This window comes from Urocitellus parryii, chromosome 2 (genome assembly GCF_045843805.1).
Source record: "Urocitellus parryii isolate mUroPar1 chromosome 2, mUroPar1.hap1, whole genome shotgun sequence".
Taxonomy (NCBI): Eukaryota; Metazoa; Chordata; class Mammalia; order Rodentia; family Sciuridae; genus Urocitellus; species Urocitellus parryii.
In genome coordinates this window covers 88493956-88501366 of record NC_135532.1, presented here as the reverse complement: position 1 = coordinate 88501366, position 7411 = coordinate 88493956, and the positions used below count along the sequence as shown (strand labels likewise).

The window sequence follows — 7411 nt, the reverse complement described above, 5'->3', positions numbered from 1 at the left end:
TAATGAGAATATCCTCAAAATTTATTTTCCCATGTAGACCATATTTAGTTTCAACATAAAATATTCACTATTCTAAACCAAATTTTATTCTCAAATGTCATATTCTATTCACTATTCCATAAGGTCTAGGATGAGCAAGTAAGGAATAAGTAATAAAATGACAGTAAGAGATCCATGTTCCAGCATATGCTGGAGTTTAACCTGTGTATGCCAATGTAATGTGTCAGATTAGGAGAATGAGTTTAATATGAGTGAGTGATACAATATGACTATACTACAAAGCACTTCTCAATTTAGGCTGCATTATTACAAAATGGCCTCCCCAGTACAAAATAGATTGGGCCTATTCTATTAGCAGCTAATTGGGCTATTCTTCAACTATCATCTGTTATTATTCATCTTCTATAGGAGTATGTTAAGGCAGAATATATCCAAAGAGATGTGAGTAGGATGGTGAAAGTGCTTGAACTTAAGCCACTAAGTTATGAGAGAAGAACTGGAAATAATTAGCCCAGAGAAAACAGTGCTTGATTTGGACATGGCTAAATATTTCTAGCTCCTTGAAACTCAACCATAGCTACTTTAAGTAGATATATTATTCATGATGTTTCATAATGTATTTTTCTCTTAACCCATTCAATGAGTTCATACTATTGGTTATATGTATTTTTACAATTTTTTCCATATGTATTTATACTTGACTTTCATATTTTATTTGTGTCACTCTAGTGCCTACCTTATTAAAGAGTGCTATATTTTTCATTCAGATTCAAAGAATGCGTGAACTTTCAGAGAGTTTGGAGTTCTTGAACTTATTTGCCTAAATTATGATGTGTGTATTAGCAATTACATAGTTTATACCATATAATACACATTTTCCTTATTAGCTATGGGACAAATAAACCATATTCCTGTGGCTGACTAATTCTTGTATTTTATTTATTTTTAATTTATTTTTATTCTGGAAGTTTTGAAGTGTGTGTATGTGTGTGTGTGTGTGTGTGTGTGTGTGTGTGTGTATTCTCACTGTGTGGATAGGTTAGAAAAAATATTTATGTAATTTTACTTTCATTTAATTGCTTTCTTTTGCATCTGTTTATGATTTAGCCTTGTTTTGACTTGTGTGGGATATAATTATATATAGGTTTGAACTGTTTTGATGTTATATTTGCTTGTTTGTTTGTATATTGTTTTTTGTCCTTAATCCCACTTCTTTAGTTTCTCTCCACCGCAATACTAAATTTTCATGCTTCCTCTCTTCTTTGGTCTTTTGACGACTTTTAGTTAATTTTTTTTGTAATTCCTTCTTTATAGTCAACATCAGCTACCTATCTCCTGACTCTCTTTTGTTTACTTAACATATTTCAAACTTTTCTTTCCTTCCTACCCTATTTTCTCTTTATTTAGGAAACTTTAATTCCACTGTCTAATAGAATTAGATAGTTAATGTAATTCTTACCCCATTCATGTTGTTGTGATTATTGATAGAATACACAACATAGTAGACATAGCTGCTTAATTCTTGATTGAGTTCATGATTTTTTATTTTTGGTATTGATGGTACTGATGCTCACCTCAACATTCCTATATAGGTGGCAATTATTGCTATAGATGTCAAAGTGGACAGCAGAAACTGTACATCTGTTACTAACAGTAGTGCTATTCCTGGCTCCCACTTCCTGTAAGAGGGGCTGGAAAGTGATTGGGACTTTTCAAGTTCACAGAGTTGAGATCTTGCTGTGGAATAATACACACAACTCAGCCACGTAAGTAAGAGCAAATCTCACTCCACACATGATAATCTAGCCCCACCTGAACCTTCACATTACTTCAAGGGCAGAGAATTGGGGAAACAAAACCAAAACCCCCAAACAAACAAACAAACAAACAAAAACAAGTTCCAAGGAGGAACAATCACAGATGGCACCGCGGGTTGCACTCTGGGATATCTTCTCATAAAGCAAAAAAGATAACTATCCACAAGAGGACTTAAAAGGGAAGGAGAATCCATCTCAACTGATGCACAAGTCCAACCAAGACCTCTGAAAACATGAGGAAATAGGCCAAGAAATCTCCTCCAAAATTCAGAATCTGCCAACAAAGGATCCCAAAGATATGGAAGTAGATGAAATATCAGACAAAGATTATAAAAAATGATTATTAAAATGTTAAACTAAAAGAAGATCTAAGCAATGAATAAAGAAAGCTAATATTGGAGATAAAAATCACTTCAATAAAGAAACAAAAATATTGAAAAGAAACCAGTCATAACTCCTGGAAATGAAAGATACAAATCATACTTCACAGTAGCTCAACTGTGGAATCAACCTAGATGCCCTTCAATAGATGAATGGATTAAAAAATGTGGCATATATATACAATGGAATATTACTCAGCAATAAAGAAGAATAAAATCATGGCATTTGCAGGTAATAGGATGGAGTTAGAGAAGATAATGCTTAGTGAAGTTAGCCAATCCCGAAAAACCAAATGCCAAATGTTTTCTTTGATATAAGGAGGCTGATTCACAGTGGGATAGGGAGAGGGAGCCTGGGAGGAATAGAGGAACTCTAGATTGGCCAGAGGGGTGGGAGGGGAAGGGAGGGTGCATAGGGTTAGAAATGGTGGTGGAATGTTATGATTATTATTATACAAAGTACATGTATGAAGACATGAATTGGTGTGTAAAAACTTTGTATAAAACCAGATATGTGGAAAATTGTGCTCTAAATGTGTAATAAGAATCGTAATGTATTCCAGTGTCATATATATAACATAAAGTTCCATTGGAAACTATCACTAACAGATTAGATTGCATAGAAAACAGAACTTGAGTCCTTGAGGACAGAACTTCAACTTCAGACCTCCAAGACACGGTAAAGGCTCTCACATGGGGGTTTTGTGGTGGCCAGCATGGAGGTGGCAGGAGCAGCCCACAGAGCTGGGGGAGTCACTAACTCTGAGGGAGAATTCACCCAACCAGAGGGCTGAAAGTCCAGGGAGGGAGCAGAGGCCCCGCAGGGGTGACTGAGCCCCTGGCAGCAAGTTCCTGGTCAAAGCCCAAGCCAGGCCTCTGTTTAAGGCAGAGCACCAAGGGTGGCAGGAACCCTGCGCTGCCCGGAATTCTGAATGCTTTGGTCATAATTGACCTTAGCAACACTCCAGGACATTCTGCTGGAAGGTGGATGGCCATAGAGTGGTTTTTGGAGCAGAGCTGAGGGCTCTCTGAAGCTCTAGCAATGTCTTCGTGGTTTAGAGGCCTAGGCTTCGGCTTGGGCCAGTCCTTGGGTCAGGAGGGAGGCAGCTTGGCTTCCCCCACTGGCCAAGTCTCCAGCTGCACCATAGATATGCCTGTGGAGGTCTCCATAGCTGTGGAAGCCTGTTCTCTTCGTTGTCGGAGAAAGAAAATTGAAGCCACAGAATCAAGTTTGAGATCCGAGAATACAAGACTTGAAAAGTATTGTACTGATCTGGAAAAAAATGATGAAGTATCACAGTTTCAAATAAACCTTCAATCTACAAGTTACCAAAATCAGCTGCAACAGAAACAGGTAGAAATCAGCCATCTTCAAGCAAGCCAGATGGCAGTACAGAAGCAGTTGTTGAGCAGGCAGTCAGCTGCTCAGTCAGTACCTTCAGGAGTGGGTGGTGTACCAGCAACCAAAGCACTTTGTTCATTTGGTTGTGGACTAAGTGAAATCTACAAACTACAACATACTATTAAGGTCCTGGAACAAAACCGAAGTCAGGACATGGATCATCACCAACATGAAATGTCTGTTTTGCAGAATGCACATCAACAGAAATTGGCGGAATTAAATCACCAGCATCAACAGGAGTCAAATGACTATGAAGGACGGATTGCAGAACTTGAAAAGCTGTTACACCAAGGTGACTCAAGAGTTACAGTAACTGACGAGTCTCATGTCTGGGAGATGCAAAACATGATTCAGGTTCTACAAAGTGAAAAACTAGAGTCCATAAAAAGAATCAAAGAACTTGAGGATACAATAAAAGACATAAAGAAAAAATTATCTTCTGCAGAACACGACAGAGATGTTCTGAAGGGAGAGAAAGAGCTTCTCAGTGTGGAAAAGCAACAAATAATTGAAGAATGTGAAAACTTAAAACTGGAATGTAGTAAATTGCAGCCTTCTGTGATGGAGGAGAGTGATCCTGTGGCAGAAAAGGGAACAATTCCTCCACAGAGTTCATCAGTGGGAGAAGTGTTCAGACTACAACAAGCCCTGTCTGATACTCATAATGAAAGAATGAAACTGAGTAGTTTAAGGCAGGATACCAGTCTTGCTGAAGACAATCTGAAACTTCAAATGCATGTCCAAGTTTTAGAAAAAGAGAAGTCATTATTGAGTCAAGAAAAGGAAGAACTTCAGATGTCACTTTGCAAACTTAGCTTGGAATGTGAAGTCATTAAAAGTAAGGCTTCAAATGACATGAATTTAAATGTACAAATACATGAGTTAACACTGAACTTGGAGGCTAAGGAGCAAGAACTGAATGAGAGTATTAATGAAAAGGAAATGCTGATAGCTCAGTTAGAAGAACTGAAAAATGAGCACCAGGAAGATACAAAGCACATGAATTTGATAATAGACAAGCTATCAAAACAGCAAAATGAAGGAGATGGTCTAATCAAGAAGTTGAAACAAGATCTAGAGGATGAAAAAGAGAGAGTTCATCAACTTGAGGAGGATAATATGGACATAACTAAAGAGTTGCATGTGCAGAAAGAAAAGTTAACTGAGAGTACACTGAGCCTCCTTGATTTGCATTTAACCAAGCAGAAGCTTGAAGATAAAGTCAAAGATTTAGAAGGTCAGCTAAGTCAGTCACAGAAAAGTAGTTTAAACATCCAGCAGGAAAACCTGGAACTTAAGGAACACATTAGCCAAAAGGATGAGGAATTATGTAGAGTTCGGAACAAGTTAAGACATCCTGTTAACGAAGACTCTAACAGAAATTTTAAGGATGACTTGCTTAAAGAAAGGGAAGTCGAAATTACAAACTTGAAGCAAAATCTTGCAGAAGTAGAACAGCTCAATGAAAATTTTAAAAAAGTTGCTTTTGATTTCAAAACGGAAAATGACAAGTTGATTTCAGCATGTGAAGATGTAAGGCATCAGTTGGAAGAATCTATTGCTGGTAACAACCAAATTTCTCTAGAAAAAGACATTATTATGGAGACGCTGAAAAGAGAGAAAGTACAGATACAAGTAGAACTGGGTCAGGCCAAAAAGAGACTGTTGGAAGAAGCAAACAGTTACAGGCAGACAATTCAGGAACTCTCAAATGTATGTAATTGGAATACCTCTGCCTTACAGCTGGAACAGGAGCGTGTAGTGCAACTCAGTCTAGAGAAAGACTTTGAAATAGCAGGACTCAAAAAGAATATTGAGCAAATGGCTACTGATCAAAAAGAAACTAAGGAAATGTTGGCATCTCGTTTAGAAGAACAGAAGCAATTGATGCAACTTATAAATGAGAAAGAAGTTTTTATTGACCAACTCAAACAAGAAAATTCAGCACTGCAAAAGGATTTAGATAAGTGTTCTCAGGCCTTAAAACAAAATGAAACTTTAAGGCAGACCATAGAGGCAAAAGACAGAAGTTTCAGCTCCATGAAAGAAGAAAACACTCATCTGCAAGAAGAATTGGAAAGAATTAGGGAACAGCAGAATCGAGTTGTAGCTGTGGCTGAGCCTAAAACCCTTGATAGTATCACAGAACTAGAATCTGAGGTATCTCAACTGAATATCATCAAGAATCATCTGGAAGAGGAAGTTACACATCATCAAAAGGTCATTGAAGAGCAAAACCAGAGTCACATGCAACTACTTCATTCACTACAGGAGCAGAAGGAGGAAATGGATAAATTTAAATACCAGTATGAGCAGATGAAGGCTGCACATACTCAACTGTTTTTTCAAAAAGACAAGGAAATTAAGAATTTGCAGAAAACCATTGAGCAAATAAAAGCCCAGGGGCATGAAGAGAGACAGGATATTCAAACAGAGAATGCTGATAGTTTTCAAAAAACAAAAGTGAAAAGCCTTAATACAGAAAATGGGAGTGAAAACCATGCCATATGTAAAGCCAAAATGGAAAATTTTGTGAAAAGAGTCAAAGAACGAATACTTGAGATTAAACTTCAGAATTCAAAGAATATGTCTTTAACCAGACAGATAGATCAGCTGTCTGAAGATGAGGTTGAGAAACTCACTCAAATTATCCAGCAGAAAGACATGGAGAGAGGAGCTCTTCATGCCAGAATGTCTCTAGTTTCATACACCTAGGATGTCCTTGACCTCCAGCAGCAACTCCAGACCTGCATTATGGAAAAGAGAACAAGGATTTGCATTTTGAATGGGAAGATCCAAAAGTGACCCCAACATACCTTTGAGACCAGCTGAGCAAACTGGGCTTAAAAGTTCTTTTTCAGGACTTTTGGTTCAATTTCTGGAAACAGAATCTCATCCAGCTATTCTACAAAGAAAAATTTCTGATCATATCTTGAAAGTTTTAGACTCACCAGAAAGGAGAAAGCCAGGTGTAAAAGTACCAGGAAGTTTTAAATATGCAACAGAATTCAGCCATTCTTGGCTCCCCATTTGGAAGCTGTGACTCTTATTAACCCAGTTGGACTTGGTTGGACCTGGTGGACCTGGGCATCTTCATTTGACCTGTACACTATTGCCAATACCCCTTGACAACAGCCCTAGAATTGTACTAAAGGACCTTTGAAGGTGATAGATAATTATCAAGCCAGAGATAATTTAGTACTTTACAGAATCCATAAACTCAAGGTACTTTTTCCTTTTGGAAAAAAGTCATATATTGATAGAAAAAAGATAAAGAAAAAACTCTGATATATAGAGCTACCAAGTTTTTTGTTTTTGTTTTTATTTTATTTTTTTTTTGTGTTTTTTTGATGTAACACTTAAAATTATTGTTTGATTCTTTGTTTGCTGTAGCACTTTTGGTTTATTAAAATTTGTTCTGATGTTATGAGGTAACTATATGCAGTATTCAATTCTTAAATACTTTGATTGTGAATCAGAGCAGTATCAGTGAACTATAGAGCTCAACCTCTTTTTTATAATATTTGTTATATTTAATTGTATTAAAATAAAAATGATACATTTAAATAACAGAAAAGATGAAAAATGCAACCCATATGATAAAGATATATCTCCAAAGTTAGAGTATATTAAAATAAAGTATGAGGTAGCAAGAATTTGTGAATTCTTTATCAAATAAAACATTGTACAACTACTAAAAGAAAATTACAGTTGGAGGGTGCAAATAAAAAATTTAGTGGATTAATTCTAAGATTCTTTTAATCAAAATACTATGAACCTATCCATTTAACTATTTTCAATTGTCTAAAAAG

General features: G+C 36.6%; 1 pseudogene; it reads left to right on the top strand.

Annotated features, from left to right (window-relative positions):
• The first annotated feature begins 3239 nt into the window (after nucleotides 1-3239).
• LOC144253382 (thyroid receptor-interacting protein 11 pseudogene) lies at nucleotides 3240-6404 on the top strand (annotated as a pseudogene).
• Nucleotides 6405-7411: the final 1007 nt, after the last annotated feature.